Below are 27,903 nucleotides of genomic sequence, written 5' to 3'. Positions count from 1 at the left end.
TAAAGTGTTCCCCCATAAGAGTTACTATGATCTCCCTGAACTTTATAGTACTAAGTGAAATAATATGAAAAACTACAGCACAACTATATGTTGCTGAAATGCATTTATCTCACTCCTAGGAACTAATGCCATTCACAGAACTGAAGCTCCCTTACAGTGTCAGAACTGGAACATCTTCCCATCAATTGCATGAAGGCTAACCAGGAATATCTTACAATAAAAACCACAGAGAAGATAAGTTTTTAAGACAATGAACTATATTCCTTGACAGGATCTTGAAAACTAGAACTATGATGTAAGAAATTCCAGATCACTCCCAGGTAACTAATATTTAGGTCTTAATTCTAATCTGCCAATTTAGTGTTTTCCCAGTTAGCTACAGAGCTGAGTCAACTTGCCTGCTTAAGCATATTTTTTTCCTAGAGGTTAAAGACAATTTATTTGCTTTTAAAATAGATGGCTTCATCTTTCCCTTTACGCACCACTTATTTCTACAAAGGTCCAACTTTATTATTATTTATAAATCAGGAGCAAGCAATTATTTGACACAAATTGTTAGGGAGGGTTTCTCAATTTTTAAGAACTTGTAGATATTGCTGAATATAGCAGCTCTCCTGTTGGCCAATAAATTATTTGTAAGTTGAAAGATAGTGCCAACATATATTAAAAAGGAAAATAACTTCATTGTCTAATTTTCAATTAGAAAACAGAAAATAGTTTAGTTCTACAATCTTTTAAATAATATGTACTAAAGAACCTAGAGTGTTTTGTTGTATAAATTGGAGAAGACATGTATAATCTGTCTCAAGTTATATAAAACTTAATCGTTTATATCCTTTTCTATCAAGTGTGTACTGTAAAAACTAAAAATAAGAATTTTATCAGAAATTGTTATTAACCACAGTTCATTTTGAGTCTTGCCAGGCACGCATATTTCAGAAAGAATTATGGGTAGAAATAGAGGCAGAAAAAGGCTTCTTGAAAAAGCAGATGTATTTTGATTTTCACTGTGCATCCAGCACTATGTCACTAGCTTGCATTTCTTTTTAAATGCATGAAAGGAAGAGCAGTATTTGCTAGTGCCTTGCAGATTTAATGGCTTTCCTCTTCAAAACAAAGATGTTTTAAAATTTATATATGAAACTTCAACAGAAATGTACACCCATGCCGTCTTAGTGTACCTTCATATGTGCATTGTTTCAAACAAGGCTAACCCTTATTAGAGAGCCCCTCTGAGAGCAGTACTAAAGCTGGGACTGCAGCACGGCTATAAATAGGACTGCCAAGAGGAAGTTGTTGCTATGGCAATGCTGGTCTTATTTCTATTTTGACTCAGTAGACCTCTACTGGCATCTACTGTATGCAGGCCTAATTGCATCAGACATCTTATACCTTCATCTCTCACCAGGAAGCATAAATTAAGGCTTGCGTTCTCCACCAACATCGTTTATTCTTTTTCCATGATCATACAAAAGGAAAAAAAATTACACACGAAAAAGAAAAAAGCCAAACACTCCTTGTATTCAGCATCTGACTTTTAATAGGTAAACTAAAAATTCTCATTTTTCCTGTCAGTTTTCTTTTCAAATTTTGACAAATTCATCATTCAAGACAACATGGTTTTCCACTTGCATATTGGCAGCAGATCAAGTTTCCTCAGTTCTATTGACACATATCTGTGTTATTTTTAAGTCAAATAGCTTGTATTCTGTAGTCATAATCCCAGATCTAGTCCTGACAAGTTAGAGGACAGAAAACTCTTGTTACAAGCCAAATCTTCCACAGAACTGACAAACTTGCTTTGAAAAGACGGCCACTCCTGCCAAAGAGAATCGCATTCCTCTCCTTTCTAACTTGGCTCCTTCCTCCTCACTTCTCTGACAGCTTCCTTCGAGGTGATGTGGTCACCGGTTCTTGCCGTCTGCACTGATCAGTAGCGGTCACACTGCCAGACAGAGGTTTCAGAATATGAATAGATTACACAATCATTCTGTAAAAAAAACAAACTTTAGCGAATATCCACCTTTGAAGTATCAGCTTTCACTTAAGTACAAGATATCTTCTGAAAGAACTTGCGGAATCCTGCTTAGTACAGGCCCTTCCAGATCGTAATTGTATGGAGTTATTCAAGCAGCTCATTTCCTAGCACAAGTTAAGATAGTTTGACATACTCACAATTCTCTAAAACCCTCTTAGTTTTCAGCAAAAGAGAAAGTACCCCAATACCTGCATAGGTATTTTTTGTTATACTTGCATAAAACAGTTGTCTGCCAAGACATAATCCCTAGAGGAAAACAAAACAAAACAAACTGACCCCATTTTGAGCTAAATATGTTAAGTTACTTCATCAGAAAGGATAATGCTTTTTAATAAAGTCAAGGAGTACAGAATGCAAACTAGAACACAATAGTGGCCTTTAGAAAGCATGGTCTAAAGTACAAAACGTTTGGTCACATGATGTGGCGATACAGACACCTTTACTCGTATTAGAAACAGATCCCATGTTCCTCTGCCTTACCAAGGGGATTACAGACAGCCCTGGAGAGCATTCTGCTCCCTCTGCTCCTGCCAGCTGGCTCAATGGCAGCAGATATTCTACAGAAAAGGAGAAAAACTGAACCAATGTACATCTACCGGTATCATCCACATCAGAGTGAAAAAAATGGTATTTAATTAACTAGAAGTGGAGGGGATGCCACTGAACCCTAAACTGCAGAATGTGTAAGCAGGGATTTCAAAGATTCTTACATGCTCTTAATAAATCATCGAGCTTTACAGAAACATGCAGGCACCCCAAATACAGCTAAAATATAGAGAAATCTTGCTGTTTGAAAGTTACTAATATTGTGTTTACAAAATTTAATTCATGCCTGCATTTAAGTGCAGTAGCAAATGCCACCTGCTGGTCAAGGATCAAAGTGTGAGATACCAAAGCTGTAATACTAAACAGTGAATTTTTAAAAAGTACTTTATTATTTATGTGTAGCATAAACGACTAAATAACTCAGATTTTTCAGAAGATAAATAATCTACACCACCAACTTTCTAATTACAGAATATTTTTCCTAGTGAGGCAGTAGCAACGGGTACATATCTTCATTTATTACCAGTCTAAATATATTCTTAAATAGCATCTGTTTCGAATTCAAGACAGTTTTAAGAATAAAAAATTGTAAAAAAAATAAAAAAAATAAATAAATTTAAAAACATTCCTACATGTATGGAATAAAGACTTCAGGCAACAGAGACCCTGGAAAAAAGCTTCAGAAGTGAGTATAGATAAAATATGCCATTACTTGTAATTCTCTGAACAAAATGAAGCAACTCATACTGCATGTCAGTTTAGCATACAATAACATGAGTGACAATAGGTAAAAAGACATCATTCCTTAAAACTGTATCCTCAAGAAGCCACAGCCCTGCAACTGTATTTTACTGTCCTTGAAGCTAGTTTTCTAAAATTAGATACACTAACATGAGTACTTGTAGTTGTATTTATCTTTAACTTGATTTAAAGAGAAATAGGAGCAAGCAATAATTAAAAATTTATCCTGAAAATCACTGTATTTTATGTTGTGAAATACCACCAAGAGCAGCTTCTCATAATAGGTCACCTCAAAGCATTGTCACTACCCCATTTTTCAATACCACTGTTATACAAGAAATCACTAAACTCTTATTCAAGTACAATTTGACCATGCAATTATCTTTCCCTTTGCCAACTGAGATAATGAACACGCTCATAGGTAAAGACATTTTTATGGTATAGATCCAATCCATTTGATACTGAGCAGTATTAGGTATTAAAATTCATTCTATATTTCCCCACCACCACTGATTTCTATTTCTGATATTTACAGAAATGAGATGTTTACAGCAACGGAGGTCATCTCAACACTCACACACCTTTAATTCCATTCTCACCTTAGTCTCAAAAGGTGAGAGACCTACCTGACAAGAAAATGTTGTGACAGATCCAAAACCTAAGATTTCCAAGCCAAAAAGCTTTGGGAGTCTTGGTCTGATCTTCTACTGACTAATTACAAATTAGGCTTAGGCTTATTGAGTGATGACCTTGTATGAAAACAAAGCAAATAAAACAAATACCCAATAATGACAGGGCTTTTTTGTTCATTTTTTAAGAGATGCCATTCATATTTCTTTTGATTTCTCCTGAGCAGCGGAACTCTTGCTAGGAAAAAAGCACAAACCACACACAGAAAACCTACACAGGTCAGAATTTGGTTATTGTGACAAATGACATATGTCCAAATATTTTCATCCTTAAAAGAGAGATCTCTGCCAAAAAGCCTGGAGTTGCAGAAATGCTCACGCCTGCAAAAACAGAGAGCTTCAGTGCACACCTCCACTGCAGACTGCATTCTGCCAGGGGGAACACAGAATTAAACTAAAAAGACCTCTACCATTGAAGGGTGTGCATGTGTCGGGGAGCATTCCTGCCAATAACTGGGCATGCTGCTCTTAATTTTAGAGGGATATGGTCATCCTATTCATGAATACTACTACTACCACAAAGAAGAATATTTTGGATATTCCCATTTTGAATTGGCAAAAGTCTTATGATAGCATCACGTGGGCTCTTCTAATTTCTGGGAAGCAAAAGTCCCTCTGATTTGGTAAAGCAGGAAGATACACTATCTTGAATTCATCATCTTAATTTACTTGAAACTTTTTGAGAAAAAAAAGGACTAAAATTTTGTAATTAGCCAGAGACTTCTTTTCCTCCTCCTGGAAGAACAAACGTGTTTCACTCACAGCCATTCTCAGATGTTCATAACTTTTCCTAACAACCTCAACACAGAACTGTTATTTCTGGGAGTCACATGGCATGTGGGAAGATTCTGGTTTTCCTCCAATTCCGCTCAAGTTAAATCCTACTCAAGAAAACTGCCAAAATGAGGTGCCAGTTGCAATACATTGTATGAATTTTTAAACTGATTTCCACAATAGGAACCATGTTCCCACACTTTTGGGGGTGACAGGGAGGAAACAGTATTATTTAACTGGAATATCAAAATAATAAAGATACTTACTGAGTAACTGCAGTTACTGAGCCCTCTCCTCACCTTCCTATTATGATAGAAAAACAATACTTAAGTTATGCAGAAATGAAAACCTAAATGAATACGTATCTGAAGTGAACTGCTTATATGTTAGCAAATAACCTACTTCATTGTTTCCATTCCTTTGCCTCTATAAAGATGACACTTCCAGAAGAAAAAATATCAACTGATTCATCTGCCAATTAAGGCAAACTATGTATTATTTTAACTTCTGAAAACACTGCTGGTACCTATTTTTTCTGAAAAACTGTGAGAGGTTAACAACATTAATGTATTGTCTAATGTATCTGTGCATAGCTCCTGGTGGGCTTCTGGGCATTCAGGATGTCAAACACAACCAAGTTCTGCAGATGAACGGCTTTGGGGACTCCGAGCTGAATGTATTTATAAGTTCTAGTTGGCCTGAAATCTAAATTTGAATTACCTTTCCAAGTAAGTCTTATATCAATGCAGCCTGTATTGTACTAATGAAAGTAAAAATAATACTTCTGCACACCATACACAGTTTCTTACAGAACTTTTCAGAGGTTGCTGAATAGATAGGTCGTGGTGGGTGGGAGGGTAATATCAGAATGGGATCATACTACATTAATCCTTAATGATCACATTGATTTGCACTAACAGATTGTGTTGCTCTTTCCTTAGTTAAAAGGAGACAAGTATTAGAAGATTCATTACTCATCTGGATTTTGCTGACAGTTTAGAAACTGGCCACTTTGATGGTTCTGGAGATTCATTTGTCACAATTACTAGATTAACTACTTCTCTGCACCCTCATTATCTTTGGGTATACGTTCAGTAAGATGTCTGACCATGGCGCAATTAACAGCAGAATAAATACAATTGTAGTCTATACTACATTAACCATAACAGCTTCAGTAACTTGAAATTATGTCCAGCTCCAGCAACTAGACTAGCCTCTGTGCAAAAATGTAACGCACAAGATACATTTAAAGCTTAACAACTATCTCCAGGCTTTGTGTAGGATAACACACCTCATGAACTCTAGGAACTGAGCAGTATATTCCACTTATATCGGTAGTTCAGATTCAAGAACTTTATTAAAGCACCTCATTAATGTTCATCACCACCCTCCCCCAAGACTGTAGCATTAAGTTGTACTTAGTTTGTTAATCTGTTATTTCTCAGAATTAACAAAAGCACACATGGCAAGTTGTTCAGAACAGGACACCAAATTTGTTTCTATCTTCTTAAGCTTGCTGCACAACCACTCACTTGCATGTACCTTAAATTCCTTCGTAACACTCTACGCGGCCTACATAGAAAAGATTGTCAAACCTAACCTAAAATAAGCTCATCTTACTCTTTAATTACAAGAACTTCAGCTAGAAGACCAGAACTTTATACTTCGCTGGAAAAGTTGCATCATCATAGTCATTCATGTTGAAATACAAAGTTTTTTTGAAGAAAAACAGCTTCCTCCAAGAAATAGAATAGGTACATATATATTATCCCTATGAGAAAGGAAAGAAAAGCTGATATCCTGGGTACAAATTCTGTTTTACTTAAAGCAACCAGCTCAGCAAATTCACATAAGAAAAGTGTATTTTCAGTAGAGCTTCAAACAAGCCCATAACTAATCTAATAACACTGATAAAATACTGGCAGTCACCTAGAACAGACACAAAAATAACAAAGCAACAAACTCAGAATCAACCTTTAAATCTTTTCCTTGTCTACAAAGACCAACTTCTCTCAACGCTATCTAACAACCCCGCTCATGTTTCTTGGTAAATATTTCAAGCATAAGATTCTGAACGCCAAATTATGAGTAGCGTTTTAAGTGAATATATGCTATGCACTTTTTTTGAAACAGGAATATGAGTTACTTTAAGTTACTTGTTTCACTCCCTGAACAGAGTGAACTGACATCCAGAGATACACAGACAAGTGACAGCCAGAGCCACACGGGAAAACAAGAGGTCACAGTCACACCCCATACAGTGCGCAAGGGGGGCAACCTCAGATGTTCTCTCTGCTTCTCCTTTCAGCATCGTTTTGCACCCCTTGTTTCGCAATCAAATAGCTCTTTGCGGTAATTTTGTCCCACAAATTACATGTTCAAATATTTCTAATTTCAACCCGACTGCTCAATATACTGAGTTTTCTACCATACATTTCACCTGTTTTCATTAATCTATAAGTGTGGTCTAAAAATAATTGGTGACCTGAAATATAATACTAAGGCTTAAATCTGAAAACAATTTCCAAAAAATCTGACTAATTTTTAAATCAAAAATGATAGTACTCATATTAGTGTTTGACATGCTTATATCAGCATCCTCAAATTCAAAAGTGTCATTGCTAAAAAAAAACAAGTGTTGCATCAGCCAAGAAAATGGATTAATATCACACTTCTGAACAATAAACACTTTTAATTGGCTGGCATATTACAAGTTAAGAGAATAAGTAGTATATAGAAACAAAAGGCACATTTAGGAAGGCCTGCTTTTTGTCCTAAATCAAATGAAGCACAACTCAGGGCCTCCCAGGATATGTTGATTCAAAAGATTGTAATAGGTCTGATAAAGATATGATAGCAACCTAGAGATCAATTACTGATGCAACAGGCTGAAATAAAAAAGATAAAGGAAACTATGCCTTCTTCCTTGCTTACTGATAACTAGTGAACTGTTAATACATAGCTTAAAGTAAAAATATTTTCCTATGCTCTGTCATTAACTGTGTACTTTGGGAACAGCCATGATACCAAGTCAGGGAACATACGATATGAGAGCATACCAGAATCCCCGCTACTCAGTCAAAAACGAGAATTTTGCAATAGAACTGTAAGAAATGAAGCAGAGGAAGGGCTAACAGGCAAGAAAACAAGTCCTGGTGCACGACAGGGATCTGAATTAGGGATCTGACGTAGGACAGAGGTAAAACAAACAAGGGGCTAAGGAAGGACATGATGAGCTCCATGTCTGAAACAAGTACTGTGAGCAGAGGCAAAACCTTACTTTGAGCATAAGATATAGAGCAATAAAACACAGGTTCACCTGTATTCTCCCAAACAAAGAGACTAACTGTATTCTTTCACACTAAAAGGGGGAAGAAGTGCCAGGTATCACTATGGCCTCATTAAAAAAATAATGAAAAGCAAATCAGACAAAAAGCAAAAGATGATGTACAGACAAGTCTCCAAGTATGTAGTTAAAATTTGCCTAGATTAAAAAAAAGAAAGTCTATCCTATCACTGTTCATGGAGTAAGGGAAGAAATGCCCAACTTCTCCCTGTTATAATTATTCAGCCATTTAAACTTAAAGGACACTTTAAGACTCATGTCTATAAACAATTCCAGCCTTAATTCCTTAATTTGGACAATAATTTTAGAGGGCTGCAGCCCCATACAGATTCAACACAATCTCATTATCTCAGCTTTTTTCACTTCAGTTCCTAAACTGAAATGTAAACTTAATTTAGTTACTGACTGCCAACTGTGCATAACTGAAGGACAAAACACCCACTTTAATATTCTTCAATATTTTAGTTACTTCAGACTTAGGAATAACTGACTCAAGATATGAATACCAAGCTACGGACAGACTTTGGGCATGCTGAGAGAAACAATACATCAAACATAAGTTTTTGTTAAATCTTTTTTGCTATTGTCCTTAATTTATACCTGATGTTGCTAAGGATACTGGTTGAGATGTTAAAGTTATAAAACTCACTGGTTGCAGCACCACTAACGTGTTGATCTCTACATGAAATTAAAAAAAATGTCTTCCAACTTCAGAGTGTTCTCTTCAGCTATATCCAAGACTGCAGCATGAAGAGTGACCAGACCAAAAAAAAACAAACACAAGCATGTAGAACTAATGCTATTTGGAACACAGGCTAAGCAATAAAAACACCCAGTCTGTTGTGGATTGTGTTTGTCTATGTTTGTGACCTAACAGTACTCTTCTAGTTCCCAAATTATGATGTAGTTTGGGCTGCAAAGACAATTAGTGTTCTTTTTATCAGGCTTTGTTAAAATGCTGGTGTCACCCCTGTGGTGCTGCTTGTTGGAGTTACAAAGACAAAAATACCAACAACTGAATGACTACAAGTGGTAACTACACACATTTACGCTGGTAAGCCACTCACACTCCAGTGAGCGTACAACACAATCGCACACTCAGATACAGCCATGGAACCAGGCATTCCAGTAACGCTTCCTCTGCTCTCCCTAGATTCATCTGTCTTATTTTACAGCTGCCTGCAACCTAAGGAAAAAATGAAATCCTTGGCTGCCTTAGAGATTTATTCACTTTCATGGCTTTGATGATCTGGGGAGGTGAGATCCTGTTAGCTAAATCCTAATATTTAAGTTGGACCACATCCTGTGGGGACAGAAGAGATCCCAATTGATCATTATAAAGAAAATACTAATCTTTATATAACTTTTGAGTTGTTTTTCTATGACTCCATAATTACAGAGTAAGAAGGGCAAAGATTTTACTTTCCATCAGCCAATATATTTTAATAGGCACTTGAGACATTTAATACATTTTGAAAAGCCTATAACATAGAGGGAAGCAATATTTCTTTTATGTTGATGTAAATTCACAGAGAAAACGTTAACAAACCAAAATACCATAAAATAATTGAGCTCACAACTTTCAGTATACATCTCATTTTCCTTTACAATATCAGATCATTCCGATGTAGGGCTGAAATGAAGATTGAGTCTCCCTGGCTTGCTCATTTTAAGAGAGGATTTACACAATTTGCTCCAGTTTTGCTTCAGCTTTTTATGAATAATAAACATAAAAGCCTTGAAACATGGCCAGAAAGGCCAATGGATAATACACGACCCCATTAGGAGGCACTCTACCCAGAAATACGTAGAAAACCTGCTCTGCCGTAGAAGCCAAAAGTTTGCAAAGTACTTTCCCAGAGTCCATTTAGATTTAAAAATAGATAAGTAGTATTATGATACAGCAGTCACATGTGGTACATTTGATCTATTTTGAGCTAAAATTAATAAGCACTTCAAGAACGTGAAGTAAATTGATATACTAATTGCCATAAAATAAGGTATAGTTTTCTCTCTGTAACAGACTTGCCAATTCAAAAGCATGACTGGCAAAAAATGAAGATACACATTATTTTAAGTTACCAGAAGCGTTACTACAAGCCTCCAATAATTATGAGAGGACACAGTATAACCCTGTATGCCTAAGTCTTCTAAGAAGTTAATTGTTTAACAAACACTTGCAGTTAGTTACCAGTTTTCAGATGAAAGGTGCTTAATAGTGACAACTAGTTTTCAAAAACTAGTCATTTTCCTAGAGGATATCCTCTCCCCAGCAAAATTCAGAAATGGTTAAAAGCGATAGGACTCTTAAGCCTGATTGCCTTGCCTCTGCCTTGTTTTTCTGGAACATCACGACTGAGAAGTGAGGATTTAGACAATCACATGATTCCCAAGTTTAACAGCCCAGATTTTCAGTGCATCGAGCCTACGTAGGAAGGTCAACAAATACTGTGGTTTGACCTCGGTTAAGAGCTGAATCGCATCTACAAACAGTTTTATATTGGAATGCCATAGCAGGACACATTTCTGTTCTTACAGCACAGAAGGGTGTGCTTTTAACTGTGATTTTAAGAGTACTTATAAACAAGTACTTGTTTGTGTAACTTATTTCAAACAGAAAGCTACATTTAAAGCACGTTTAAATTTCATATTTTGGTATTCAAAAGTAAAAGAAAGACTGAACTAGAATTGTTTTAGTAACATCCCCTCTTTTACACGTGCATTATAACAATCATGTATACCTTTTTCCACAGACTCATACCTCAAGCAGCACAGTGTACTGAACTGCTCTGGCACTTGTTCAGCACTACGCAGTGAAGGAAACTTCTCTGTAAGGCTCTTTAGCACAAGGTGGAAAGACACACAGCTCCAGAAAGCTGCAGGGCACTCCGATGATGGCTACTGAATGCCACCCTTGCAATGGAGATGTTATCCTGCCTTGTGACAGGTTCCTTAAACCAAATTATTTTCACCTGCATGTACTGCTGCTTTTCTATCCATCCTATGATGACCAAAAAGTGTTTGGACACCTGTTTCCCGAAGAAGAATTAACATTTGTAACTGCCACAGAAAGCTATATAATCAGCACCTATATACTTCAGAGGATTTCATGTATTATATGCCCTGAAAAATAAACCTTTATCACATCTGGCAGAGCTCCCTAAAAGAAAGGTAAACATTTTACCTTCATCTCTTCATGCTTCAGTTCCCTGCTAGTAAAATGGAAACACCAGAAGCTCATTTAATGAGATATTGTAAAGGTAATTTCAATGTTTGCAAAGCAGCTGTATACTAAACTTATTTTTGTAAAAAGCTCACAAGGAGAAGAATAACATGCAGTAAAAAGAAGACTGATATGTACTGCAAACAAAATGTAAGAAAAAAATTCTTCATGAGTACAGCTCAGTGTCCTGTGCAACAAAGTTAACAAGATCCTTTCAGGGGATGAGGGATAAGCCAGTGGGAGAAGGAGCATATGATCTTGTAATTTTCTCTATTATGACACATCTGCACAAAGGAGCTGCAGTGGTCATCCAGGTAATTTTAATTCTGCATTGCCTACTTTTTTAAAATTGATATTGCAACATAAGCAGTTTCTTTCTCATTTTGACTAAAGAAGCTTAAAGTTTTATTTTTTAGAAAAGAAATCTATGAGCCAAGTATCACCTTATGGCATTATCTAGATCAAGAGGTCATTCATCAGCTGTGAAGGGAGGTCTCTCTCTCTAACATACTTTCAGAGAAGTTTTTTATCAGAAGAATGGCAGATTTTGAAGATACTTGGTTCCTTTCATATTTCCAATTGCAAACAATTATTTGTATCTCCTTGCCTTCTTTTCAGGTTTCTTTCTAATCCTTACATTTACTTTACCTGTACTACGACTTGGAAGAACACCTGCACTCACAGATCCAGAATCTTATCATCCCTTAACTGCTTAAGTACCCTGGAATATAAAACAGCCAAGATTTCAAAGGCTACTTAATCATTTCACTTTTTAATACAATGAAGAAAATTGGTGTAATACTGCATTGAAGATTTTTTCTCCATAACGTGATTAGAATTGTAAAAACATAAAACCATGTTTGTTTTATTCTCTATCATATTGCTAAGCTTTGTTAACATATTAAATCAAATATCTTCACATTGAACTTCAATAGAAAATAGTTTGAGGTATTGCTATAAAAATCCTAATCTGAACAAAAACATCATAAACATAAAACTAATCTGGCTGAAACAGAACTAAAGGAAAAGACACTTAAAAATAGTTCACCAAAAAAAGAGTCTGTGTGTATGCTAAATACATCTGAAAATTCCAAGAAGAATTATATTAAGAACGCACAAGAATAACAGAAACAAATTCAATTCCCTATAAATTAATAAATTACTTGCGCTCAGAATAATAATGCTTATTTTACATTGTGCAGGCAAGGAATCCTCTGATTGTTATCAGAGCTCTAAGAGCATAGAGTTCATTTTTAAGCTGACTCTTGATGAACCATAAAGGTCTGACAGAACTGATTTTTTTTTTAAAACCTGATTTAAAAAAGTTACTCAATTTATAAGAATTGCAAACTTTCTTAGTAGCAAGAAAGCACCAATTTTGCAACATAAACTGAGACACTGTATACAGGCCTGGTGGTGTGTAATCACAGAATCTCAGAAGCACTTTCTGTACAGAAAGCATATATTGTTATTTAACTGCCCATGAAAGGAAACTTCTGTGCCAGTTGGTAAGTCGTGTTTTTACTTGTCAGTATAAATAATGAACTGTAAGTCAAAAGTAAAGGAATACGACTAGATAGCACAGTAAAGTAATCCTCAGGACATTGCATATCACTAAAGCCGTGAGTCAGGAAAGGCAAGGACTGCAAGCCTACATTGCTGCCTACCTGACCTGAGCTGTTGTCTACCTGTTTCCATCATCCACTCCACCACTGGAGCAGAGTAGGCAAGATGCTCTTCTGCAGTTTATCTTGCGTACTTACAAGGAGCATACCTAAATCTTACCTATACCAGCAAAGAAGAAATGAAACTGAGATGTCCACAATAAGTCTCCTTCAGCTACACTCAGCCAGGTTTTCCACAGGCCATATTCCACGGTTTGTGCAAATTGTAACTGAGGCTGTCTTGCTATGCCTTTGATTTCCCTTTCAGAAGCACACACACCTTAACCAAATGAGACGCAGGTACACTCCCCCACTCCTTCACTTCTCCTGGCTGAAACACCGCACCTGGGCACTGCATGTGGTTTGATTTGAAAACATTAATTTGATCAGTTTGAGTTTGGTTTTTTTTTTTATTTCCTTTACCAAAAACAGGAAAGCTGCATTTCCATCCTTCACTTTCACTAAAAATATGTCCCACCATAATACCACAAATGTGATAGCAAAAAGGGGCAGCAAAAGAAATGTATGTCCTAAGGGTCTGAATCATTCTGTTCTTATCAGACAAGATACTGAAAACTACCCTGAAATAACATCAACTTTACTGTAAGCAAATCAAATTATATCTGATACATAGCTCATCATTAGAAGTACTCAAACGCAAGTGCTTCATCCAAAATAGGCACTAATGTTTATCATGTACAATTTCCCTGTTATCCTAAAATATAAGGAGATACCTTCATGAAAGTACCTTCATGAGATTCAAAGAGTTAAAAAGTACCCTATGACAGTGAAATCAGGTGTACACAATTTCAGAAATGTCTTCCTGATGATCTGAGCAGATTAAGTATTTGAGGGGTAAAATTCAGCACGAACAACATTCTTAACAGCCCATGGTAATTTCTAAACTAAATTGTAGAAGATCAAACAAGTAAGACAGATACATGGTGTACAAACACCCGTTTGCAGGAAAGAAATCCCCAACTCAATTATATATATGTGTGTGTATGTATTTTTTAAGTGACAATAATAATAATGCTTATGATTAAAACCACTTTATTGAAAAATATTTTCTGTTCTTTCCATTAAGATATTCACGTTTTTGATGTTGCTACATGTACTAAAATAGAAACAAAGAATTAAGACAAATCGTCTTGATATTCATAATTTGTTCCCAAGCTAGACTCTTTGTTAATAAATAACCAAGTAACACTGCATCATGCAACTTGAATTAATGGAAATTTTAAACTTGTATTGTCTAACAGAACACCACAGTATCTGGTTTCATTGTAAAAATCTTCAGTTTCTTAAAGTGAAAATGACTTGTCAAAAATGCTTTTTGGGGAGGGGTGCTAAAAATCTAGATTAACTGTACCGTACTACTATGAATAAATGGTGGTAGGAGGAAAGCAGACCACTTACTCATTAATTAGTTCCAAAAATCCAGCTTTGAACATATATATCCAATTTTTTTCTACCTTTAACCGGACACCCCAATCACAGAATATAACAAGCTCATCACCATCACTACTAGGCTGCCAGTGATTTATGGCCTATTTGTAAGGAGGTTACGCAGACTGATCCCTGATCTCTTCTAGTATCTCATGTAACTCTACAAAATATTAATGCATATTACAGACTAAAAATTAAGTATACAAGAATGCTACGCATAACTTTTGGAATATTAACTATATATTTCTTTTCCATTTTTTAATTACAAGTCAAACGTACCACTCAACAATATCATATTTGCAAACATGTTTGAACATAAAATGCTGTTCTTGTTCAGGATGTAAATTTGGTTTGCTGAAATAGAAGTTACCTTTGTCCTCACCTTCTCTGACCTGAAACATTCATGGAGTAGGGGGTAAAAAAAAAAAAAAAAAAAAAAAAAGTCTTCTTCCACTTGTTCAAACTGATTTTCCTTCAGTTATATGATTTTACTGAAGTATGTCTATAGAGACGGCATTCACATAAGATGTAAACATCAGGATCCTGTTACGACTACGTATTTGCTTTCTGAAGTTGTAACAACTTGAAGGACCGGATTTATATCTGCTTGTATGTCATCTTTCATAGCTGTTTTAATTTTGCTGTCCCTTCTTAAATACCATCACCACTGACAAAGCTCTTAAGAAGACCTATTAGCCAGAAGTACTTTTTAATAGCAACAATGTCTACACAGTATTTTGGTACTTCACATAGCAGCCATCTAAGTTAAGTTCTAAAATATCCAGTGCTGTGACAATTAAGCTGTGTTTAGACCACAAAACCACACCAGTAAGAACAGGCAGCTATAAAACTGAAGTACTGTTTTTGTTTGTGGTTCAAGAATTGTCTATCAAAGGATACTGCAAAGTTGCTGTTGCTGCAGCAGACAATCGAGTACATTTCAGATAACCGTCCTCCAACCTGCAATTTAATCTTTCATGAAAAAATATGCTCTGCCATATGATGAAATACTGGGGGGGGGGGGGGGAAAGGAAAAGCATTGCTATTTTTTATTCAATAGCTCTTGATGTAACCACAAATAGGGAGATTCCCTCTTTGGTCATATTCTTGGAGCATGAGATGAAGTCCAGCAGCCTCTTGTAAGCAAGGAGGCAAGAGTCCCAAAGAGCAGCCTCCAGAGACTTTTGGATGCTCAGAGCATGATCAGACTCTTTTTCTACCACGTCAGAAATTTAATGCTCCTCAATAACAATGCAGGAAAACCGGGCTTTTACACCCAACTGTGTCAATGGTCTTTTATTTTTATACATAACTCCAGTGTACTTCTGCATTCTGCATGAGGGAAAACATTCCTCATGCTATAATGCTACTGCTGCTACCGGTACAGCACCAAGTGCTTCACAGGGACTAGTGCCACTACTACTTCACTGTCTTGCATATTCCTTCCTCAGTATTTACCACTACATTTTGACTCTCAGAAAGCCACCAATACTGTATCTTACGCCCATAATGCTGCATGTATCCCATGTTTGCAGCTACAGTGTACATTTTCCCCAAACCCACTAGATGTCACTTCCTCACGATTCAATGTACATTCAACAGGAAATCTAAACTTTCGCATAATTCTTTCCCTCCTCAGTTTATTCAAGCAACCCCACACCATTTGAGAGAAATCCCGATTCTATCCACTGCTCTGCTTCTTGTAAACGTGGCTGATCTCAACTCTGATCTCACAACTTGCAGTCAGCTTCTATAAATCTCTCTCAAGGGCTGCACAAGTATCAAGCAGGATCTCAAGATCAACAAATTTGCTTTGCTGCTCAGCTTCTTCATAACACATCTGAAGGGACTGTGTATGAAAGGCTTCTATTTATGTGCTTTCCATACTGAACTCTACTGTTTTCCCAGACTCCGTATTTTGGGCTAGTCTTCTCAACTAGAAGACTGGCAGTAGAACAAACAAGTTTGTATGCATTAGTGGAAATGAATGAGTCAATTTAGTTGGTGGAGAAAATTACCATGTTCTGAATATAAGTGTGGAAAAGCAGCCAACCACTATTTTCTGTTTGGCGTTTTCACACAAAGGAAGGCAGAGCTACCTCAAGTTATCTTTTGAAATAAAAGGCACTAAGGCTACAAACTGTATTTCTGCTTCACACAGAAAACAAACAAACAACCCCGTAGAAAATCAGTGTCTTCACCAGTGACTGGAAAATTCAACTCAGCTGCAGAAGATGAAAATGCAGGAGATCTTTCGTTCTTCTTGTAAAAGACTACACTACATTTACAGTTCTCATACCACTAGCCCTATTTCATCAGTTAGGTAGCTTCAGCAGCTGGTTTCTTCGCATCTCTTGTACTACAACACTGGGCTGCATGTCTCGTCTTCCTCCTGTCACTCCCTACCTACATGCTGTATCTAAAATGCCCATCCATGCATTAGTCATCTTCCAGTTTTATTTGTCCTAAAAAATTCTTGAGCACATTCTGGAGTAATTAAAAATATAGAGAGGAAAGCTGGTGATCCTCTCACTAACTGTCAAAATAGATCATGCTCTGATGACCACAAAGGCAGTCACACTTAACAGAACTAAAATATCACAATTACTACTTAATCACAGCAGTAAGCAAAAATAGGGCAAACGCTACTGATAGCATTTGAGAGGGGCATGTCAATGTGTACCTTTAGAAAAATCAGTCAGCAGCATTGCTGGTTGAAGGAAAGGCTGATCCCCTCAAATTAACAACCACCTCAGGTTAACACACCTAAGAGGTGAGGCAATCAGCACCATGTGATGGCTAGCCTCTGCTCCCTCCCGTCAGAGAAAGCTTAGTGTGCTCTCTGCAGTGGCAGAGAGCCCACTCACCTTTTCTGCATCCCCTCTTCGTGTCACTGCAATACAAGGTAGGGCCACAGTTTAAAACAGCTCCATGAACTGAATGAGTTGAACAGGAGAGCTAGGGGAAGCAGAGGTTTTAACCCAGGTACTTCAGTGACTTTTTCAGAGCCATCCTCAAAACCACCGTATCAGGATAGGGTGAGTAGCAAACTGTAGCGCAGTGCACAACAGCAGGGGCGATCCGGGAGCTTCCACGGCAGCTTTGCTGCCAAAGAAAATCAGTCATGGAACTGCTTCTTAAGCAGCACGTTGAAGAAAACTTTGTAATTAGAGTCTCAAACAACAATCCGGAGACAATATGACCATGTTTTTTTTTTTTTTGTTTTGTTTTTAAAAAGTTGTCATACTGGCAAAAATCGGGATCTGATCTGAAAACACAACTCTCACCCAGCAGAAACTCTAAAGTTGCTCCAACGGGCCTTCTGGAAAGGCATTTTAAGTAGTACCAACAAGTAATTGTGGCTATAACTGGTTTAGACATTAAACCAAACCATCACACAACACTGTCTTGAGGTTGAAAAGCACAATGGCTACTTGGCTAAATTATATTTTATATTCTCACTGTAAATTACTTAGCAAATGCTTTTCTTTAATAAATGGCGTGCTTTCAAACATCTGCTAAAAACAAAGAAAAGTCCTCTTCTGAAGGAAACAGTTTTAAAATAGCAGTTCAGGTCCTGAAAATAGCAAACTTCTAAAGAGACACTGTCCCTTAAAGACATATTCCCATTTGAAGGCATAGAAGTAGCACCAACAGTTATCATGATAAAAAGATCAGGCCAGAAGCACCACTTTGGTGCAGAAAACAATGGACTTCTGCAGCGCAATGGAAAACTGCCTTATGTCAGACCGCAGGAAAACAGCCCAGAACAGTTCAGAATACAGGCAGTGCATAAAGGTCGGGCTGTGGGTAAATAAGGGACTCAACAAGTATCAAAGTAAAACACTAAAGATAGCTGAAGCTACACAATATGCCTAGCACACCTGCCTTCTGTGGCAGAAGCAAAATAAGCAACTGGGCTTTGTGTACCTGGAGTACTGCAGCTGTCTGCTTGCAGACTCTGTGTCTGGTTCTGCCCCCCCCAAGTACAAGAGAGATGTGGGCATACTGGAAAGAGCCCAATGTAAGGCCACCGAGCTGATAAAAGGAACGGAGCACTTTTCCTATGAGAGAATTGGGACTGTTCAGCACAGAGGAGAGGAGATTGGGGCACAGGCTTGCAAAGATGGAGCCAGGCTCTTTTCAGTTGTGCCTAGCAGCAGGACAAGAGGTACTGGGCACAAACTGGAACTCAGGAGGTTCCATCTAAACATCAGCAAGCACTTCTTTCTGTGTGGGTGAGGAGCATTGGCACAGGCTGCCCAGAGAGGCTGCGGGGTCTCCTCCTCAGCGATCTTTAAAAGCTACCTGGACATGGTCCTGGGCACCCTCCTCGAGCAGGGGTGGGACCAGACGACCCTCTTACCTCACCCTTACATTTATACACCTGCCCTCTGAGGCTCTACCTGATGCAGGACCCCTCCATCAGCTCTGACCCAGGAGGAAGTTCTGCAGAATGACCCTGACCCCCTGGGATCTACTCCCACTCCTTCAGGCTGAGCACCTCTGGCCAGCCATCGTCAGCTCCCTCTGCAGGGAGGGAAGAACATGGACAAAACCCAGACCACGCTCTGCTTAGCACTCCCCTTGCCTCCATACCTTTACATTTCTTGACCCACGTTCCTCCTTTTATCAGCAGTTGCCCTGCAAATTATCTGGTGCCTCACCATTCTCTTTTCCTTTAGTTGCTCATTCGCAAGGAGGGCTCTAATGTTTTATCAGGGATAAACTGGTATCGGTCCAAAAGGAAAGAGACAACAGAAACACCGGCTGCTTAAGAAAAGCAAGAACAGGCCACGCACAGGGCACTTCTCCCTTCCTGTGGCACACACAGTTGTACAAATCGTATCCTCCCACAGCTGTTCTATTCTAGACCGGGGAGTTGTCACTCAGAGCGATTCTTCACATGGAAACCATTCAGGACCTTTTACCATCCTTGCTGCCCTTCTGTGAACCTGTTCCTGGGTGTTCAGCTTGCATGGGACACGTTTGATACAATTAACTGAAAAGTCAATACATTTATTATGCCAAAGGGAAAGCTACCAAAGGTAACAAATGTTACCCAACAACAAAAACAGAAGGGAAAAAAAAAAAAAAAACAGGGGCTTGAAATTCAAGAATGTTCTAGCACAAAGTTCAACATTAAAAAAAACTAAGTTAATATGCAAATTAAAGGTATCTTGTGTATGAATAGTAAACATGCAATAATTCTGTAGGCAGAATAAAAAAAGCAATTGTCTGGCAAAAAATAATGTCATAAGAATAGGCAAAAATTAGACAAACTACATGGTTCTTGGTATCAGAGCAGTCTGAGTGAAAAACTGAAGCTAATCTTGTTTCCCTACCAGTTTTACATTTGATCCTCAGTCCAAAAGAAAATCAAAGATGAAAGAAATCTGCTAATTTGCAAAAGAACCACCAGACACCCCAAAAAAACATTAAGAAGCACTACACATCCTGAACTTCCCCATTAATCCCACATCACATGAAGCTGTTGTAGACCTACACTAATTGCAAAACCAGTTTGCAATTTCAGATTCATAGAAGCCATTACATTATTCAGCACCTTATTGCTGAATAACGGTGCTGCAGCCCAGCAGTGCAGGACCTTGTAACCCATCATCCACACAGCTGAGTGCCGGTGCTGGGACGTGGGGACATGCACTGTGCCCTTAGTCCTCGATTTCATGGGATGTCTCCTTTCCATCACACAGCTTTTCATATGGACCAAATGTGACTCTAGGTTCCAATTTTAAAAGCCTGCCCAGTACAAAGCAGTCTTCCAGCAGTCAGTGAGGATACACCTCTGTTCATCACAATACCATCTCCTATTAGGAAATACCAAGCTCTTTCAGATCAGTATGGCATGATTTTAGCCACGTAATGCTTTGTCTCTCACCACATTGCCCATTTTTCAATGAGAAATCCTGACTAAAAATCCAAGCTTCCTATTAATTAATTTATGGATCAGTTAATAATAAAATGTTTGAATACAGGTAATTTGCATTAAAAATGATAGATCTGGCGCAGTTAAGTCACACTTTTCCCAGTGAAAGGCTAGATTATCATATGCTTAACAATTAGAATTTAAATATACAATAAAGCTATCACTGTTACCTGCTGTAAGACAAACAAAGAATTTCAAACTGCCTAATATCATATTAATCAAAACTAACCTTAATTACTATTACAGCGTACCTGCTGATTTATCTGAGTACATACACCCTTAATTATGTCACTTCACACGAGGGAAGAGCAAATGGATTCCAGATAGAGGCAAAATAGCAATCTTTTTTTTGTCTTTAAAGTCACCTTCTTTGTGCCAGAAACGCAGCTTCCTTTGTTTTAATTCCTTGAATCATGTTGCGACTGTGGAAGTCTGAGGGTTTATAGACCAGCAGTAACAGCAAGTGCAGTAGGTTATCAAGTACGCACTTGCTGCAAGCAGCTTAAATTGAATGAAATAAACTAGAGTTCACCATGTCTTCTCTTTACACATTCCCGTATTTTAACAAAGGGATAAACAAGAGGCAGACATAACAAAACTAACCTTTACATACCACCCAGATGAGACATACCTTCATCTACTATGTGGAAGGCAGATTTCTAGGCTTCTCATTTTAACATCACGGGTAAGCTATCTTACTATTTCACTTAGTCCATCAAACAGACACTACCTGTCAAGAAACCATCAGGGCAAGGTAGAAGAGTAATTCTCTGCCATTTGTAAGGAGCAAACTTAGCTCAAAACACTCATCAGGCTTTCGCTAGTAGAAAACAGCCATGTCATGGAAAATACTTTTGTTTTCTCATAGTCTAGAGACCCATTTATCTCTAATACGTAGAGCATATTTACATAACTCTTCTGAAAGACTTTCTGAAACCCTCAAAGCTATGGCTCAAAACTATGAATAGGCCAAAGTACAGAAACTGAAAACAAATTGTCTAGTCTCAAGTTATTAAAAAAAATGTGGCTGTTTTTTGTTTCTATTGTTTGTTTAAACACACACATGCAAAGTGCTTCCAACCCTTCACTACATTTGAAAACAGTACACAACACACACGGCAAGTCCTCACACCCTAACCCTTACTACGCAAACACTTACACAGAAACACATTAATTAATACACGTGTCCACTAATGTACACGAGAACTCATTATACTATAAGCTACCAAGCTGTCTATGACTGTAGATGAACCCCTCTTATCAAAGAACAGCTGAAAACAGTTTAATGAATGAACAAGTGAACGAATGAAACAAAAAACTTCGGTACACTTGTTTGAACATCAAATTGGCAAAAGACAACTGAAGTTAAATACAAAATTAAGTTAAAAAAAATATTGTTTTAAAGATTTATACGTGCGGAGATGGAAAGAAGCAATGTTTTACTATATCTTCTCAACCCTTTTAGCTCTAAATGCTTGAGTAAACTAAGCCCAACTGCTAGGTGCTAACACCTCTCACTAAAAACTGAGCTGTGAGACAAAGTAATTTGTTACATGAACACAGGCAGACGGCAAAGAGGTGGTTTGGAGTAATCATTTTAGCAAGAAGTTAGCAGGGTGAGGTCTTAGGAGACTGTTGAGTTAATCTAAGAGCTCAGCACTGAGAAGAGAGCCCTTCTTCCTTGCCACCTCACCATTTCATTGCCAGAAGCACTTTCACTGCTTCCTTTGAATCTGTCTGTTGCCATCTGACACCTCAGCAAAGTGATTTGGCTTGCAAAATAATTGTAGATAACATAAAGGAATAAAAGCCAGTTTTTTGCCTATGTAAAGCAGCTTAACAATGGATTGGAAAAACATTGGAATTGTGACATGTGAAGGGACTAGGAATAAAAACATGCTTCTCCACAGCACAAGCCACCAGATGGGCTCAGCTGTTTTGTGAAACCTTACCCTTTAGTGGACGTTGCTCTGCTGTGACGCTGAAGGAACAGCTAACAGGATGCCAAACGGCAGGCTCAATAAAGCAGCATAGATTGCCATCCACTTGTGCTGACCCCTAACACAACAGGCAGAGCTACCTCAGCGTCTTCCTTTTAGTTCCCCGTAGGGCAACACACACGAACACACCCTGAGAGCGCTTTTTCCCGATTCTCCAGCTGCACAGACCACTAGCCCCACTTTTATCTTCTATTTCCTATCTGTCTGTATTCACCTTACTATCCAGAACTGATCTTGTATGCTTTGGAGAATAAATTCTGTTTGGTGTTTTTACCAAGCGGGATCGTAATTCACAGCCAGCCCGCCTGACCCCTAGGATAACACAAATAAATAATGCTACACACAGGAATGAAAGTAATCCTCTCCCAATGTACCAGGAAAAAAATGGAGGAGGGCAAACATTTCTTCAGTTTGCAGTTCCTAAAACAACACATTTCTCACTTCACTTACCTCCACCGAGCTCCACCGCTACTCTGCCCTGTCCCCCAATCCCCAGGAAATGTTTCTACATCAGAAGATAAAACCCACGTGGGGCCAAGGGGACGTGCAGGTTAGCTCAGCCCCAGCATCACGGCTCCCCTTGCAGCACCTGCAGGCTCTCACCTCAATGCTGGTGCCGGTACCTGCACTGGTGCCACCACCATCCTAGCTCCAGGCACTGGGATCAGGCAGCTGCTCCAGGTTAACCTAAGTCCCTCCCGCTTTCCCTTTTTTTGCAGGGTTATTTTTAACCTAGATCAATCTCAGATTCAGTTCACCTTGTTGTCTCATAAATAGTTGTTCCAGCACACTCGAGGACACAGAGGCTGGAAAAAAAGTGGCAGGGGGACAGAAAAGCAGAACTGCAACCTAAAGAAATGCTTATAAAATAACACCTAACACCTGTAACAAAGACGGAGCCTGAGAGCAATGCTGCAGAGCAGTCTCCTTGCCAAGTTCCAGCCCTAAGTTTCACCAATTTATAAGAAAAATCCCCTGTGACTTGAGGTTTCTAACACTGAAAACTCTACAAGTTTAAATGACCAGAAACACTGATTAAAAAAATACTGTACGTGTCTCTGATCTGCACCCCACATGCTGTGTAGCATAGACAATACCCTTTATTAAACTAACTACTCTAGTTAAAATTAAAAAAAAAAAAAAAAAAAAAAAAAGGCTTCTGGGCAAGCAAGCCCTTCATGATGTCTTCAGTAAGGATGCAGGCAAAACACACAAAATCTGACAATCATCCAAAGCCCTTTCCACAGCTCTGTCCAAAGGAGAGATGTGTCAATTACGGAAGAACTGAACTAACTGGAAAAGAATCCCAGACAACCTCATACACAGCGGGGGAATACGCCCCTCCACACAGGCAGGGGAGCCCACGAAACTAACTTCCAGTATTGCGTCCTTACAGTTTTTCCACTTATTGCTCTGCCCACATTTCACTCCCTATACCAATGAGGTGGTCTGCAGCAAAGACACAGGCTTCATCACACTAAGGAAAAAGGGAACTCTTCCCCAAAAACGAGAATTCTGACTGTTTTTTGTGGTACTTGATTCCATTATTTCTACGAATGTGGGTATACGGTTAAATGAATGAATTCAAAGAAACCTAGCAGCAAGGGAACGCAGAGTAATTGAAAATATTCTGTCTAAAGGCCTAACTACAACAGCTAAATACATAAACTAATTTATCACTTGGGGGTCCTTCTGACCTTTTGTTATGCTCCTAGGTGGCAATCATTTACTGAATAATAGCGTTTTTCTTTGCTAGTCCAAGCTGTGAACAAGCATTTTGTTTTTAATTAAAGAAGAATTCTAAAATAATAGCGTGCCTCTTTTGATGGCATATACCAACAGTCTTACATTGGTGATTCCATCAAACACATTTTTATGTATTGGTTCAGCAAGTGATTGTAACTACCTCTAACTTTCAGATGATAGGATCCTACATTGCTGAAATCTAATCAATGGTGAAACAATTCAAGTTCAAAAAGATAAGGGAAGAAGCTTTAAAAACACTTGAAATGGATTCTGTGGATAACATCACTATGATATATATATTTTAATTGCCCTGTATACAATAAATACTGATTGTTGATAAATAGCTGATGTTCTAAAATGTGTAAACAAGGCTCCAAAAGCTATCTATTTCAGTATCAGAAAGCACAAACAAAATAAGCAAAAAAAAAGACAAAAAGCTGATGAACAAGAACACTGAAATGAGGGTCCCTGGAAGAGTGACAAGGAATCAGCAAGCTTGGAATAATAATGGACATGGAGCTTTTCACCTCTAGTTCACTGATTTTAATCTAATCAAGGTCAGCAGTGACAGAGCTTTGCCTCAGCCAGTCTTCACGTGAAATGAACTTGTGGTCTCTTAGTTCTCAATGAGTAAATACAGCAGACTGACCCAGCACCAAACACACATGAAAAATAAGAAAAAAAGGAGGGTAAGATCTACTGGCAAAGGAAAATTAAGAAGGCTGAATATTCCTGTCAAACACACTTCAAAAGAACACTACTTTCAGAATAATTATAAGAGTTAAAAAGGGAAGAATCAACTATAATAGGAACTCTGTCAAAATGAAGATACTGTAGAGGGAACACTCTGAGGAGGAGTGAATGAACATAAAACTCACATGCAGAGTCCACATCCATACCACATTCATAGCGCTTAGAGACTTAAAGACCCCAGAAGGTGAAGCTACTAAAGACATGAGATTACCAAAACCCTTGTATACGGGAAGCTGGAGATCTGGCTAGCAGATAAAAAGCAATGTGTACAGAATTATGATTTGAAAATCTTGGATAGTGTAATTTTAAACATGTTTTAAGAGCAGTTTACTGTTACATACTGCTACAGAAAAAAATGCCAAGGACCATCAGAATCCTGCACAGCACAACTCAGAAGTCCAAGCAGTGTAGTTTCAATAGCTATGGAGAGAAGATATACAAGCCTTCCAGTCAGCAAAGAGTGCACTCTAATCACCTGGTCTCTAATCCAGTTTGGCGATTAAAAAGAAAGAAACTGATAATATCTAAGCTAATTATTCTTGAACATCACTACCCCCAAATATTTTCCAAGTGATTGAAAGAGAGATTACTGTTAGCTTCTAAAGAAATTTTTTGTTGCCAGGTACGACACTCCCTTAGATATTTAAAAGGACAAATAAATCGGAGCTGTACGTAGCAATTACTTCAAAAGGCTGTATTAACAAGTTATCTGAAGAAAAAAAGATATATATTTTCAATGAACTTTACAATTTGCAGAGCTGACATTCATTTCTGTTTAGAAAACTGCCCTAGTAAACGTAAAACATTTCTGTTTTATATAAAATCAATGACAATCTTTAAACAGATCCACTTAGTAGATTAAGTAAAATACTCTGTGACCTTTTTTTAAGCTCAGAGATGTGTTGTAGCTGTTTCTTTTATTTTGTGTTACTTCAATATATTATTCCAAGATAATGAATGTTAGAGTCAACATTCTCCTACACTAATTGCAACAAGTTAAGGTAAGCTCCTAGTGACTTTTTTTTAAATGCAATTAAAAAAAAAGTCAACACGTGGTAAACGCATAGGTGGTTAAAGAAAATTTCTCAGCTACTGAGAGCAGCTGAAGAAAAAAACAACAGAACAGATCAATGAAAGGCAAAATTAGGATTAGGGATCAGACTTAGAGAAACTTTTAAGATGACTGACAAATGTGTCTCTTAGATTACTTTTATTATTCTAAAAAACTCTCAAAATCTGTAGGCTGTTTTGCCCTGTAGATACCCAGGGAACCCGACAAACCCATTTAAAGCAGGTACAGAGTCAGAGCCTTAGGCTTCTCTTTAGTAAAGGATCACTTTAATTTTGGTCCTTAAAATCTACTGCACATTAAGAGAGCCTGGAACAGAAACGCATAGGAAAAAAAACAGAAAAGCCTATACTGAAACATTCCACCTTCTGTATACGCATATATACGTCTTGCCCTCTGACCTATGTAAGCCTGAGTTGATTTTTGGTAGCTGAGCTTAAGAAACTTAACCAGCATTCAGATTTCATTCACTTTCAACTTCTGCCTAGAAATCCTATGAAATGTTTGCCTCATCCTACTATTGGCATTCACATACAACTATTTTTATTCCTCTAGGCAGCTCAAGTGAAGTAACAAGAACTGAAGAAGTTCAAAAATACGTGGAAAGCTGAAACAAATAAGAGGAGCGTAAAGGCCACAGTTAGGCGAACAGCATTCGCCTGTGCTGACCACAGATAGGGAAGGGCTCTCAAATTACACTTGATGAACTAGCAAGTGTAGTTATCAGAGGAAGCCAAGTTACCCTTCATTGTTCTCTCGGGGACCTTAGCATGCCCTTGATCCACACAATGCCATAAGCTGTAGGCATGGATCAAGGGCATAACATCACTTTCACTAGGCGTACCCGGGTATTTTTCTGTCACCGCTTCAAACTACTTCATTCTAAGTGCCCTGAAGTTTGGGATACATGCAATTAAGGACATATACCAGGAAAAAACAGCAGGAAAACTGTCTTGGCAGTGTGAATATGTATTAGAAACATTAAAGCTTTATCACACTTCATGTTTCTCTAGTTTTCAGATACAACGCATTATATGAATAGATTACATATCAGCTTCCACTGCCAGTAAAATAAATTATCAGAAGCAATGTTTAGTATGTGTATAGTACTCATCTACTATTGATCCTCATAGTAAATGAATCCTCATCTTTCCCAGCAGCATGTCAATGATGATCAATTTCTTCTCTCTGTTACAAAGTTGTATCATTACAGAGCCCCTGGCTGCTAAATATACTGAGTAATTGAACATCTGAACTTGATGTCTCTAGCAGCATTTCATTTTCACATGTTAACTCTTCAGCAAAGGGAGAGAGAGGAGTTTTGAGCCAAACTATTTCTGCAACTTAAAATCACTGCATTTAGTAATACAGGAAAAATAATTAAAAAGGAAGTAAACGCTCTCTGTGGTGTAGCATTATTTAACTGCAAATAGCGATACAGCCACTGCAAGGTGCAAAATACAGTGTTTTGCTGTCTGAAGTACTTTGAGCAATCCAACCCACCCCCATTTTCATAGGCTAAAACGCTTCCCGTGAAAAATAACTGTCCTCAGCCAAACAATACAAACACCAATGGTCACACACACAGAACGTGTGTGTTGTGAAACCCGTAATAACCAGACGGCACGTGAGAACCAGAAGGAGAAGCCGCACAGCGGGACTGGATCGGCCAAGCCGAGTCCCTTGTCCTGCATCAGGATGTGGGGTGCGGGTGGAGGGCGCGCTGTGTGGGCAGCTGCTGCCCCGTGTACGGTGGGTTACCCGCTCCTACCCCAGCCCTGGGTGGTGGGTATGAAGAGTAAACAGAGTGCAGAAAGACACCAAGGCGTAACTGGGAGGTTTAAGCTCCTGTCCGTGCTCAGACCGCCCGTGGCATTTCCCATAACAAAGGGCATTGTTGTGGAGAGCGCTGCGCTTG

The 27,903-nt window shown here is 38.2% G+C and overlaps 1 protein-coding gene across 2 annotated transcripts in view; it reads right to left on the bottom strand.

Annotated features, from left to right (window-relative positions):
- PRKACB (protein kinase cAMP-activated catalytic subunit beta) overlaps positions 1–27,903 on the bottom strand; it is a 68,857-nt gene that overhangs the window by 40,182 nt on the left and 772 nt on the right. The window lies entirely within an intron of this gene.

This window comes from Aythya fuligula, chromosome 8 (genome assembly GCF_009819795.1).
Source record: "Aythya fuligula isolate bAytFul2 chromosome 8, bAytFul2.pri, whole genome shotgun sequence".
Lineage (NCBI taxonomy): Eukaryota > Metazoa > Chordata > Aves > Anseriformes > Anatidae > Aythya > Aythya fuligula.
Note: the sequence above shows the minus strand (reverse complement) of the source record. Positions and strands in the feature narration are given on the sequence as shown.